We start from the raw sequence: 12060 nt of genomic DNA on the forward strand, positions 1-12060 counted from the left end.
AGTTCATTGTATTACTGAAGCCTGGCTTGGACAATTTTGAGTATTACTTTACTAGCGTGTGAGATGAGTGCAATTGTGTGGTAGTTTGAGCATTCTTCATAGTAGGTTATAAAAATGAAAATTAAGAAGTAATAGCGGACTTAAAAATAAAAAAAATTTTTAATTAAAAAAATGGTAATAGTAAAAATATATCTAGGAATTTCTCTGGAGCTGTTGCACGCAGTGTGGGGTCAGTTCAGTTTCAGATAGTTCCTTGTTCCAGCTTATACTTCTCAAGATGTATAGGCCCCTTCCAATGTAGTTGATGCTAACTACTGGGTTTTAATCTGTTGCACCTGTCATTTCCAAAGCGGTTCCCTCTGTTTATTTTGGCTTCTTCTGTTTGCAAGTCTCTTCAGTGTCTAATTTCTGCCCTGACACAAGGGGTTGAAAGTGGTCACTTATTTAGGCTCACTTGTTCAGTTGTGCTGTGGGGAGGAAGGAAAACTGCAAACAAATATCACTGGCGTGTGTGGGGAGTGCTTGCAGTGTCTTGGCCACACTGGGTTTGCCCCTGCTCTACACTGCTCAGGCTCCAGGTTGCTCTGCAGGGGAACTGTCTAAAGCAGGCCCTGGGTTGTGTGCACTTCCCGGGTCTAATCTGCTCAGGTTGAGGTTCTTGGGTACTCCACAAAGGCACAGACTCCGTGGGTCCTGCGTTTTGTGCCCTTTCGAGGTCCGAGCAGCTCAGGTGACCAGGTGCTTAGCAAGCACACACTCCCCAGGTGCGGTGCGTCTTATCGCCTCCCCCGTCCCAGCCACTTACTTTCCTGGGTGCACAGCGGGAGTGCCATCTCAGGTGTGCAGTGTGTCTCTCTGGGGAGCTGATCTCTGGCTACGACCCTCCCAGCGGATGTCAACTGTCCAGGACCCAGTAAGACTTGGTTAGCAACTAGGAGCCTGCTCACAGTTTGGTAGAGGATGCCCTCTCTGGGACCGAGATTGCCCCTTTCTGGCTCTGGCTGCCTCCCTGCCTCCGGCGGGGGATGGCCAGTCCGCAACGGGTTATCTCTCCTTTGGTATTCGCTCAGTCCTTTGTTCTGTGAGCAGGCCTGGCAGTGCCTTAGGTTAGGGCTTTTCGAGGGAAAGTTCTCTCTCTCTTTTCTCTCTCTCTCTCTCTGGTTATCCCACAGTTTGGGTTGCTATCCCACGTTAGCTCCCTCAGATTGCCCTCACGGCATTCAGGCCCGGTCCTTACCCTAAGCAATGCAGCTCCTGCCTCCCTGTTTAGCCCCCGCTTGCTGGTGGCAGACCCAAGCATCTGGGCTACTTCTCTGCTGGGAGTTGCCGTTAGGCATGTGGGTTTTGTTTATTTATTTATCCTCCCGGTTATGTTGAGGTTCCAACACTGAGGTTCCACTCTGAGATTCCAACACTCCCCACAGATCCACCAGTGAGAGGGTTTCCTCGTGTTTGGAAACTTCTCTTTTACAACTCCCTCATGGGATGGGTCTCCATTCCTAACTCTTTTGTCTCTCTTTTTACCTTTTGTATTTTGTCCTACCTCCTTTTGAAGACAATGGGCTGCCTTTCTGGGTGCCTGGTGTCCTCTGCCAGCATTCAGAAGTTATTTTGTGAAATTTGCTCAGCGTTCAAATGTTCTTTCAATGAATTTGTGGGGGAGAAAATGGTCTCCCCATCCTATCTTAGGGGCCATCTTAGGGGTCATCTTAGGACCTCCCCTAGTCCTTTAAATCTATTTCTCACTTCCACTGTGTAATTGTAAGGGATTTGATTTAGTTCATACCTGAATGGTCTAGTGGTTTTCCCTACTTTCTTCCACTTAAGTCTGAATTTGGCAATAAGGAATTCATGATCTGAGCCACAGTCAGCTCCTGGTCTTGTTTTTGCTGACAGAATAGAGTTTCTTCATCTTCGGCTGCAAAGAATATAATCAATCTGATTTCAGTATTGACCATCTGGTGATGTCCATGTGTAGAATCTTCTTGTGTGTTGTTGGAAGAGGGTGTTTGCCATGACTGTTGCGTTCTCATGGCAAAACTCTGTTAGCCTTTGCCCTGCTTCATTCTGTACTCCAAGGCTAAATTTGCCTGTTACTCCAGGTGTTTCTTGACTTCCTACTTTTGCATTCCAGTCCTCTACAATGAAAAGAACATCTTTTTGGGGTGTTAGTTCTAGAAGGTCTTGTAGGTCTTCATAGAACCATTCAACTTCAGCTTCTTCAGCATTATTGGTCAGGGCATAGACTTGGATTACTGTGATATTGAATGGTTTGCCTTGGAAACGAACAGAGATCATTCTGTCATTTTTGAGATGGCATCCAAATACTGCATTTTGGACTCTTTGGTTGCCTATGATGGCTATTCCATTCCATTCCAAGAATCTCTAAGGGATTCCTGCCCACAGTAGTAGATATAATGGTCATCTGAGTTAAATTTACCCACTCCAGTCCATTTTAGTTCGCTGATTCCTAAAATTTCAACATCCATTCTGGCCATCTCCTGTTTGACCACTTCCAGTTTGCCTTGATTCGTGAACCTAACATTCCAGATTCCTATGCAGTATTGCTCTTTACAGCATCGGACCTTGCTTCCATCACCAGTTACATCCACAATTGGGTGTTGTCTTTGCTTTGGCTCCATCTCTTCATTCTCTCTGGAGTTATTTCTCTTCTGATCTCCAGTAGCATATGGGGCACCTACCGACCTGGGGAGTTCCTCTTTCAGTGTCCTATCATTTTGCCTTTCCGTACTGTTCATGGGGTTCTCAAGGCAAGAATACTGAAGTGGTTTGCCATTCCCTTCTCCAGTGGACCACATGGTGGAGAGTCAGAACTCTCCACCATGACACATCTGTCTTTGGTGGCCTTACACTCCATGGCTCATAGTTTCATTGAGTTTGACAAGGCTGTGGTCCATGTGATTAGATTGGTTAGTTTCCTGTGACTGTGGTTTTCAGTCTGTCTGCCCTGTAATGGAGAAGGATAAGAGGCTTATGGAAGCTTCCTGATGGGAGTCTGACAGAGGGGAAAACTGGGTCTTGTTCTGATGGCCCTATCATGCTCAGTAAATTTTGAATCCAATTTTTTGTTGATGGGTGGAGCTATGTTCCCTCACTGTTATTTACCTGGCACCAAACTATGGTGGAGGTGATGAAGATAATGGTGGCCTCCTTCAAAAGATCCTGAGTGTAGCATGTACTGCTTCACTCAGGGCTCCCAACCCTGCAGCAGACCACCACTGAGCCCACTCCTCAAGTGGAGACTCCTGGACACTCACAGGCAAGTCTGGGTCAGTCTCCTCTGGGGTCACTGCTCCTTTCTCCTGGGTCCTGGTGCACAGGGTTCTGTTTGTGCCCTCCAAAGGTTTATTTCCCAGTTCTGTGTAAGTTCTGGCAGCTCTATGGTGGGGTTAATGGTGACCTCCTCCTCCTAATTTCCTTTAGGATTGACTTGTTTGATCTCCTTGCAATTCAAGGGGCTCTCAAGAGTTTTCTCCAGCACCACAGTTCGAAAGAATCAATTCTTCGGCACTGGGCCTTCTTTTTTACTGTACAAAATCCCCTGAATGTAGTAATATACTTGATATGGAAGAGGTATATAATACTTGTAACAGTCTATCTTAGTACACTGGATTAGATGAACCAACTTTCTGTCTTTTGCAAAATGTAGGTAGTAATAGAAGCTACCTCATAGAGGTGTCTTAGGAATTTTGAAGTTTATGTAAGATAATACATATACCAGGTACAAAGAACAGTGCTTGGTACCTAAGTGCTCAATGAATGGTTGCTCTTTTAAAAATTTGTGTTGCAATGTAATGTTACTGCTGCTGCTGCTGCTGCTAAGTCGCTTCAGTCATGTCCGACTCTAGCAACCCCATGGACCGCAGCCCATCAGACTCCTCTGTCCATGGGACTTTCTAGGCAAAAGTACTGGAGTAGGGTGCCATTGCCTTCTCCGGTAATGTTACTATTATATGCTAAATTATCATAGTGTATTTTTAATTTCATGTGAAAATTGTAACATCTGTTTTTAAGATTTAGGATAGGATCTGTCCCATCACAAATTTTTCAATGTGTTCAACAAGAAAGAAAACCAGTGAAAAGATGATGTAACCCCATTCTATGTCTCCCTTGTTGACAAAGTGCTGAGATCTATGATTATTTGAAGATTCTAAATATAGAGCATTGATGACCCAAAAGTTCTTCTCAGATTTCATTTTTTCTAATAGCGTCTGAAAAAATACTCCCAGGAGTGTCAACTCTTAGTGTCAAGTTAGCTGGTTTTGCATTTACAGTAGTGTATTGCATTTTATCACATTAACTTTATCTCACGAGTCTATTCATGTCTAGTCTGCCTTGGTCATAAGAAATGCGTTATCTAATTACTTATTCAGTCTCTTTGCTAATATGGAAATAAGCAATTTATTTCATTGGCTAAGTCACTAAAACAGACATCATCATGTGTGCATGCATCGCTTTAGTCATGTCCAACTCTGTGTGACCCCATGGACTGTATCTCGCCAGGCTCCTCTGTCCATGTGATTCTCAGCAAGAATGCTGGAGTGGGTTGCCGTGCTCTCCTTCCAGGGACCCAGGGATCAAACCCATATTTCTTACCTCTCCTGCATTGGCAGGCAGGTTCTTTACCATTAGCACCACCTGGGAAGCCCATCACTGGGTGTCTGTTAATTCTGGCTAAGATGCAGAACTGAACAATACTTTCATGTGTACTTCCTTCTATGACTTCAGAATTTTCCTGTTGCTGAATTGACACTGATGAATTTTAATACATGATTATAAAACTCCTTTAAGGTTTTTAAATAAAATTCCTCAATAAATCCATCTTGATTTTTACACTGTTGTTCTTGGTACTGAGCCTCTTCACTTTTTTCTTGTTTGAGATCTTGAGAAACTGCAAATTTTATTGGGTAAGTGAGAGTCTATATGTACATTGATTTTCAAATTAGCAGGATCAACATGAGATGTATAGTATATTCAGAGAATCTATTCTAATCTCCCCCTTCCTTCTTTCCCTTCTTACTGGTGGATTTGATTCATGCTTCATGAGAAATAGAAGTAAATGGACACTTTCTCATTTTCCTTTCACTGTGTCTCATTTTCCTTTCACTGTGTCTCTGCAGCCTCTTGAATCAGCACCCACAGTCTTTCATCCGCTATCATAGGAGGAAGCATACCTGTTCCTAAATAAAGCCAACCCTTTCCTTGTGCTCTGTACCTCATCCTCTTTCACTTTCTCAAAGACTTTAGTCCCACAAATAGACGTCTCTCTCCTGAATTATCAGTTTCCCTCTTTTTAGGGGGTTGTGTCCTTCAGCCAACAAACCTGCTCTTGACCTCCCATTCCTGTCTAGTTGCTACCCCATTTTCCTGCTCTCTCACAGAAAAACTTCTCAAATGAATGCCTTTCCCCACCGCATCACCTATTTTCAGTCCATTTCATATAGGCCTTTGTTCTCCCCACTACACCTGAAACTTCTAAAAGATTCATCAGTGACCTCCATGTTACCAGACTCAGTGGTCACATTTTGCCTTCATCTATGTAACCACTCAGTGGCTTTTCTCCCAAGTGACCATGATCTCTTCGAAATTTTTCTTGGCTTCTGTGATACCCTGCATGCATGTGTATGTGCTAAGTCATGATGTTTCTTCAGTCATGTTCAACTCTTTGCCACTCTATGGACGGTAGCCCTCCAGGCTCCTCTGTCCATGGGGTTCTCTAAGCAAGAATACTGAAATGGGTTGCCATGGCCTCCTCCAGGGGATCTTCCCCGCCTAGAGATCAAACCCACGTCTCTTATGACTCCTGCATTGACAGGCAGGTTCTTTACCACTAGCACCATGTGGGAAGCCACTTTGTAACACCCTACGCCCCTGATTTTCCTATGTCACTGCCTAGTGACTATTATAGACTGGTAACTTCAGAGTGTGTATATCCACATCTAACCTTCCCCAGGATCCCAACTTGTGTATCTAAATGCAATTCAGCATCTCCACTTAGATGTCTCGTGAGCATCTCATATCCGTTTATTATGATGATCTTTACATGTAAATAAATATATATTTAGAATCCTTTTTCTCTTCACTCTGCTTAGTGCTCTCTTCCCTCATCTTTTCTCTTTATTTCCTGCTCCTTCTCCTAAACCAGTCCCCAATAATTTAGATCCCTTGGTGATTCCATAGCACCCAGTAATTTGCCTTTGTGGTAATTAGCACACTTACAGTCAATTAATCAAATATATGATTATCTGTTTAATGTCAACCTTGTGCTTTTAGCCTTTAAAATTTCTGAGACCACAGGTTTTCCATGTTGTCCACTATCTCTTCAGGGCTCAACTCAGTGCTTGAGCATATTAGGGCCACTATAAATATACTTATTTCTTATCTTTGTACATCTAGGTTGTTCCTATTTTTCACCACTACAAGCAGTTCTACAATGAACTTTCATGTAGCTAAATCTTTGACACGTCTTTAATCATGTGCTTTTAAAAATCCCTAGAAATAGAATCATTGGTTTTATAATGAGATGCACATTTTCAAGGTTTTTTGCTAAGGGTGACAGTCTGAAAAATAGCCATCATTAACTTCTCCTCTCCCTATACAAGCATGCCACTCATCCGTCAATAAGTGGTGTCTCTAGAGAACACACTTATCGTTGCCGAGGGGGAGGAAGGATGAGGAGGGAATGGAATGGGAGGCTGGGTTTAGCAGATGCAAGCTGTTATATACAGAATGGATAATCAAAAAGGTCCTATAGGATAGCATGAGGATCTGTATTCAATGCCATGTAATAAGCCATTATGGAAAAGAATATAAAAAAGAATGTATGTATGTGTGTAACTGAATCACTTTGCTGTACAGCAAAAATTAATACAACATTGTAGATCAACTATACTTCAATAATAAATAACAAATTAAATTTTTAAAAAGTGATGTCTCAGGACTTCCCTCATCATCCAGTGGTTAAGAAACTGCCTTTCAATGCAGGGGATGTGGGTTCAATCCCTGGTCAGGGAACTAAGATCCCATAAGCCTCAAAGCAGTCAAGCTCATGTGCTGCAACTACTGAAGCCTGCTTGCTCTGGAGCCCATGTGGCACAACGAGAGAGCCCAAGCTGCAACGAAAGATCCCACATGATGCAACTAAGACATGACACAAACAAAAATAAGTGATGTCTCCTTTCCTTATCCTTGAGTGACTTACTTTGACGTTCAGAATGTGGTGAAAATAGGATTGCCAGGTAAAATACAAGATGCTCAGTAAAATTAGAATATCAAACAAACAGTAAAGTGGGACATACTTATACTAAAATATTATTTGTGATTTATCTGACATTCAAATTTAACCGGGTATTCTGTACCATTTTATTGATGTGTAGCTGATTTAGTTGGCTTATTGGAAAAGACTCTGATGCTGGGAGGGATTGGGGGCAAGAGGAGAAGGGGACGACAGAGGATGAGATGGCTGGATGGCATCACTGACATGATGGACGTGAGTCTGAGTGAATTCTGGGAGTTGATGATGGACAGGGAGGCCTGGCATGCTGCGATTCATGGGATCGCAAAGAGTCGGACACGACTGAGCGACTGAACTGAACTGATTTATAAGATATTATATTCATGTGTACAGCATAATGACTCAATATTTTTGCATATTATGCTCAATTGTAAGTTATTACAAGATAATGGCTATAATTCCCTGTGCTATACAATATATTCTTGTTGCTTATCTATTTTATACACAGTAGTTTATATATGTTAATTCCATATTCCTAATTTGTCTTTCCCCCTCTACCTCCCCGCTTTGGTAACCACAAGTTTGTTTTCTGTATCTGTTTGTGTTTCTGTTTTGCACATACAATAATTTGTATAATTTTTTAGATTCCACATGTAAGTGGTATCCTATAGTATTTATCTTTCCCTGTCTGATTTATGTCACTAACATAATATATTCTCTAGGTCCATCCACATTGCTACAAATGGCAGAATTTCATTCTTCTTATGACAGTCTTCTTAATCCATTTGTCTGTTGATGGACACCTGGGTTGCATCCATGTCCTGGCTGCTATAAATAGTGCTCAATGAACATTGGGGTGCACGTATATTTTTGAATTAGTATTTTCATTTTTTAGAGATATATACTCAAGAGTGGTGAAGGCAATGGCACCCCACTCCAGTACTCTTGCCTGGAAAATCCCATGGATGGAGGAACCTGGTGGGCTGCAATTCGTAGGGTCGCTAAGAGTTGGACACGACTGAGTGACTTCACTTTCACTTTTCACTTTTATGAACTGGAGAAGGAAGTGGCAACCCACTCCAGTGTTCTTGCCTGGAGAATCCCAGGGACAGGAGAGCCTGGTGGGCTGCCATCTATGGGGTCGCACAGAGTCGGACACGACTGAAGCGACTTAGCAGCAGCAGCATACTCAAGAGTAGAATTGCTGGGTCATATGGTAGTCCTATTTTTGGGTTTTTGAGTATGCTCCATACTGTTTTCCACAGTAGCTGCACCAATTTACTTCCCCACCAATAGTTTACAAAGGTTCCTGTTTTCCCATTTCCTTACTAATATGATATTTGTAGACTTTTTGATAATAACCATTCTGACAGGTGTAAAGTATATCCCATTGTGATTTGCATTTAAGAATCAGCGATGTTGAGCATCTTTTTATGAGGCATTCAGTATTTTTATTTGCTAAATATAGAAACACTAGTATGAAGACACTATTGCTATTCCAGGCCTAGCCTTATTTTTTAAATTATTTTTTAATTGGAGGAAATTGCCTTACAGTGTTGTGTTGGTTTTTGCTATACAACAGTGCGAATCAGCAGACCTAGCCTTTGAGAGACATAGCAGTTTCTCCTGTTGCTATCTAGAAACCAGCTACTACTACTGCTACTAAGTCACTTCAGTCGTGTCCGACTCTGTGCGACCCCACAGACGGCAGCCCACCAGGCTCCCCTGTCCCTGGGATTCTCCGGGCAAGAACACTGGAGTGGGTTGCCATTTCCTTCTCCAATGCATGAAAGTGAAAAGTGAAAGTGAAGTCACTCAGTCGTGTCCGACTCTTAGCAACCCCATGGACTGCAGCCTACCAGGCTCCTCCATCCATGGGATTTTCCAGGCAAGAGTACTGGAGTGGGGTGCTATCGCCTTCTCCGAGAAACCAGCTAGCATTCTGTAAAGAATTTGCCCTAGACTACTGAATGAATAGAGGTCAGCTAGGGAAGCCAGGGGGATGAGCAGTCACTTGACATGTTTCAGCCCTAGCGGAGCTCCCAGGCCCAGAGCTGGGGGGTGGGGTATAGAGGATTTCTCATCTAATATCCAGGTAGATTTCAGAATTGTTATAAACCTGTTCTCTGTGTTGTTGAATAGGAGCATCCATGGTGACTTTCCTGTCCACTTCTCACCATTGAATGCCTGGTAGGGGTGGAAGGGTGGAGGCAAGTTGGGAAAGTTCACAGTTCACAGCTTTCTAGACCCAGAGGAGCTGCAGTCACATCTTAGCATGATTCAGGTCATGAAATATTGAGCTTTTTAAAAATTTAATTCCAAAGTGGGTATTTATTTTATTATTTAAAACATTTAAAATTTTTTTTAATTTTATACTGGAGTATAGTTGATTAAGGGGCTTCACCGGTGGTTCAGTGGTAAAGAATCTGCCTGCCAAGCGGGAGACACAGGTTTGATCCTTGGATAGGGAAGATCCCCTGGAGAAGGAAATAGAAACCCACTCCAGTATTCTTGCCTGGGAAATCCCATGGGCAGAGGGGCCTGGCAGTCTACAGTCCATGGGGTCACAAAGAGTCAGATACAACTTAGCGACTAAACAACAACAATAGTTGATTAATAATGTTGTGTTAACTTTAGATGTACAGCAAAATGATTCAGATATACATATACACCTATCTATTCTTTTTCAAATTCTTTTTTCCCATTTAGGTTGTTACAGAATATTGAGCAGAATTCCCTGGGCTATATAGTAGGTTTTTTGTTAGTTAGAAATATTGAACTTTGAGGCTGATGCTCTCTTGGAATGAGACTTTGAGGTGTCTTGGGAGGTGGTCTGTTTTGTTTTGCATGAGAAAGAATATAAATAATTTGTGGCCAGAGGGAAGACTCTGTTGGATTAAATATGGTCACAAATTCTTTGTCACTCCTCAGATCAAGAAGGTAAAATTTGTTTCTTCTCCCACAGGAACTCTCGGCTGGATTTGTGACTTGCTTGAAGAAACAGAATGTGATGGATGTGAAGCTGTGTGACTTTCAGCTTTTTGAAAAATAATTAAAAGTCATGATTTAGAGCATTTGACAGTTTCTAAGAATCCACCTGAAATGCAGAAGACACAGGAAATGTAGGTTTGATCCCTAGGTCAGGAAGACCCCCTGTAGAGGAAATGGCAACACACTCCAGTGTGCCTGCCTGAAAAATCCTGTGGACAAAGGAGCCTGGTGGGCTATGGTCCAAAGGGTTGCAAAGAGTTGGACACGACTGAATAACTGAGCACATGGTGTAAGTGCTGCCAGCATGACTGATTTCGAGCTACCAATGTGATATCACAGAGCATGTAGTTGGAAAGAGATAGCATATATGACCAATGGGCTCCAGCATACCATCGCTTCCAGACTTACTCCTTAAGAGATCTGTCAGCTTCCATTTTTGCTTTCTTGGAATCCAGTTGACATGAAGGGTCCTTGGGCTAGGCTTTTGAATGATGAGAGGCCAAATGGAAAGAAAGGCCATGTGGAAAAGAAAAGAAGCCTTAGGCGATCCATCCCTAGCTGGGCTCCCAGCTGAGTGCAGCTGCATGCTTGGCCTCAGCCAACATTCCATGACATGAAAGACCACGCAGCCAACTCACAGAAATGTGAGACACAATACATTGTTGTAGATTTAAGCGACTACATTTTGGAATATTTTAATTAGTCAGCAATAGGTAACTGGAAACATGTATTGCCAAGCCATTGTAAAACAATTTTCACATTTTACTCCTATGTTAGCAACGTGGCTCAGCTGGTAAAGAATCTATCTGCAATGTGGGAGGCCTGGGAAGATCCCCTGAAGAAGGGAAAGGCTACCCACTCCAGTATTTTGGCCTGGAGAATTCCATGGACTTTATAGTCCGTGGGGTCTCACAGAGTCAGACATGTCTAAGCAACTTTCACTTTCACTAGCAATGTACAAGAGTGCCTTGTTCTTTGCACATCAGCCTGCACTTTGCATTATCATTCACCAGGTTGATAAGTTAAAAAATGTACTTTGCAGTTTAGCTTGTATTCTTTGAAAATGAATTTGAATAGTTTTTCAGATGCTTATTGGCCATAAATTGGCTGTGCTCTCTGTTCATTTTTCTCTTGATTTGTAAGGGCTCTTTATATTTTAATAGGGCTTCTCAGGTGGCTCAATGGTAAGTTATCTGCCTGCAGTGTGGAAGACACAGGTTTGATACCTGGGTCAGGAATATCACCTGGAGAAGGAAATGGCAACCCGCTGTAGTATTGTTGCCTGGGAAATACCAAGGACAGAGGAGCCTGTCAGGCTGTAGCCCATGGGATCACAAAATAATCAGACATGACTTAGCGAGTAAACAAAAACAATATAGTTGGTTAACAATTTTGTGTATAGTAACAACAAATGGACAATATTTTGCAATGTATGTGGCTACCTAATTTGCTTGTATGTCCTTTGCAGTAAAAAGCTTAAACTATTTGTATGAAAAAATGATGCCTATGGCAGTTTTCTGCAAGTTTCTTATAACATGATCATTTTCAATTTTGGCTTATTTGTTTTTTTAGTATTTCTCACTGTATTCTAATATTTCCCCTGGATTTCTTATTAGTGATTTTATTCAAATGAAATCTTCAGCTGAAACCCAGTACAAAATACACTCTCTCCATTCCACTCCTCATTCCAATTTAAACAACACTGGCTTAGGCCACTGCGGTAGGTTAATTCTTCAGCCATCCTTGTATTAAATACTATGGAAAACCTTTGCATAAACAGCTTGCCAATTTTAATTTCACAAATTTGAAGGTGT

The 12060-nt window shown here is 42.2% G+C and overlaps 1 protein-coding gene across 1 annotated transcript in view; it reads left to right on the forward strand.

Annotated features, from left to right (window-relative positions):
• LOC147378219 (uncharacterized) overlaps positions 1 to 11800 on the forward strand; it is a 98103-nt gene extending 86303 nt beyond the window's left edge. Inside the window, exon 7 of the mRNA XM_086323809.1 lies at positions 10221 to 11800. The gene's annotated coding sequence lies outside the window, so the exon portion shown is untranslated. The remainder of the gene's footprint in view (positions 1 to 10220) is intronic.
• Positions 11801 to 12060: the final 260 nt, after the last annotated feature.

The sequence above is a fragment of the Bos grunniens genome, chromosome 2, assembly GCF_055505025.1.
Source record: "Bos grunniens cultivar Pamir isolate PY7600 chromosome 2, Bosgru_T2T1.0, whole genome shotgun sequence".
Classification (NCBI taxonomy): Eukaryota; Metazoa; Chordata; class Mammalia; order Artiodactyla; family Bovidae; genus Bos; species Bos grunniens.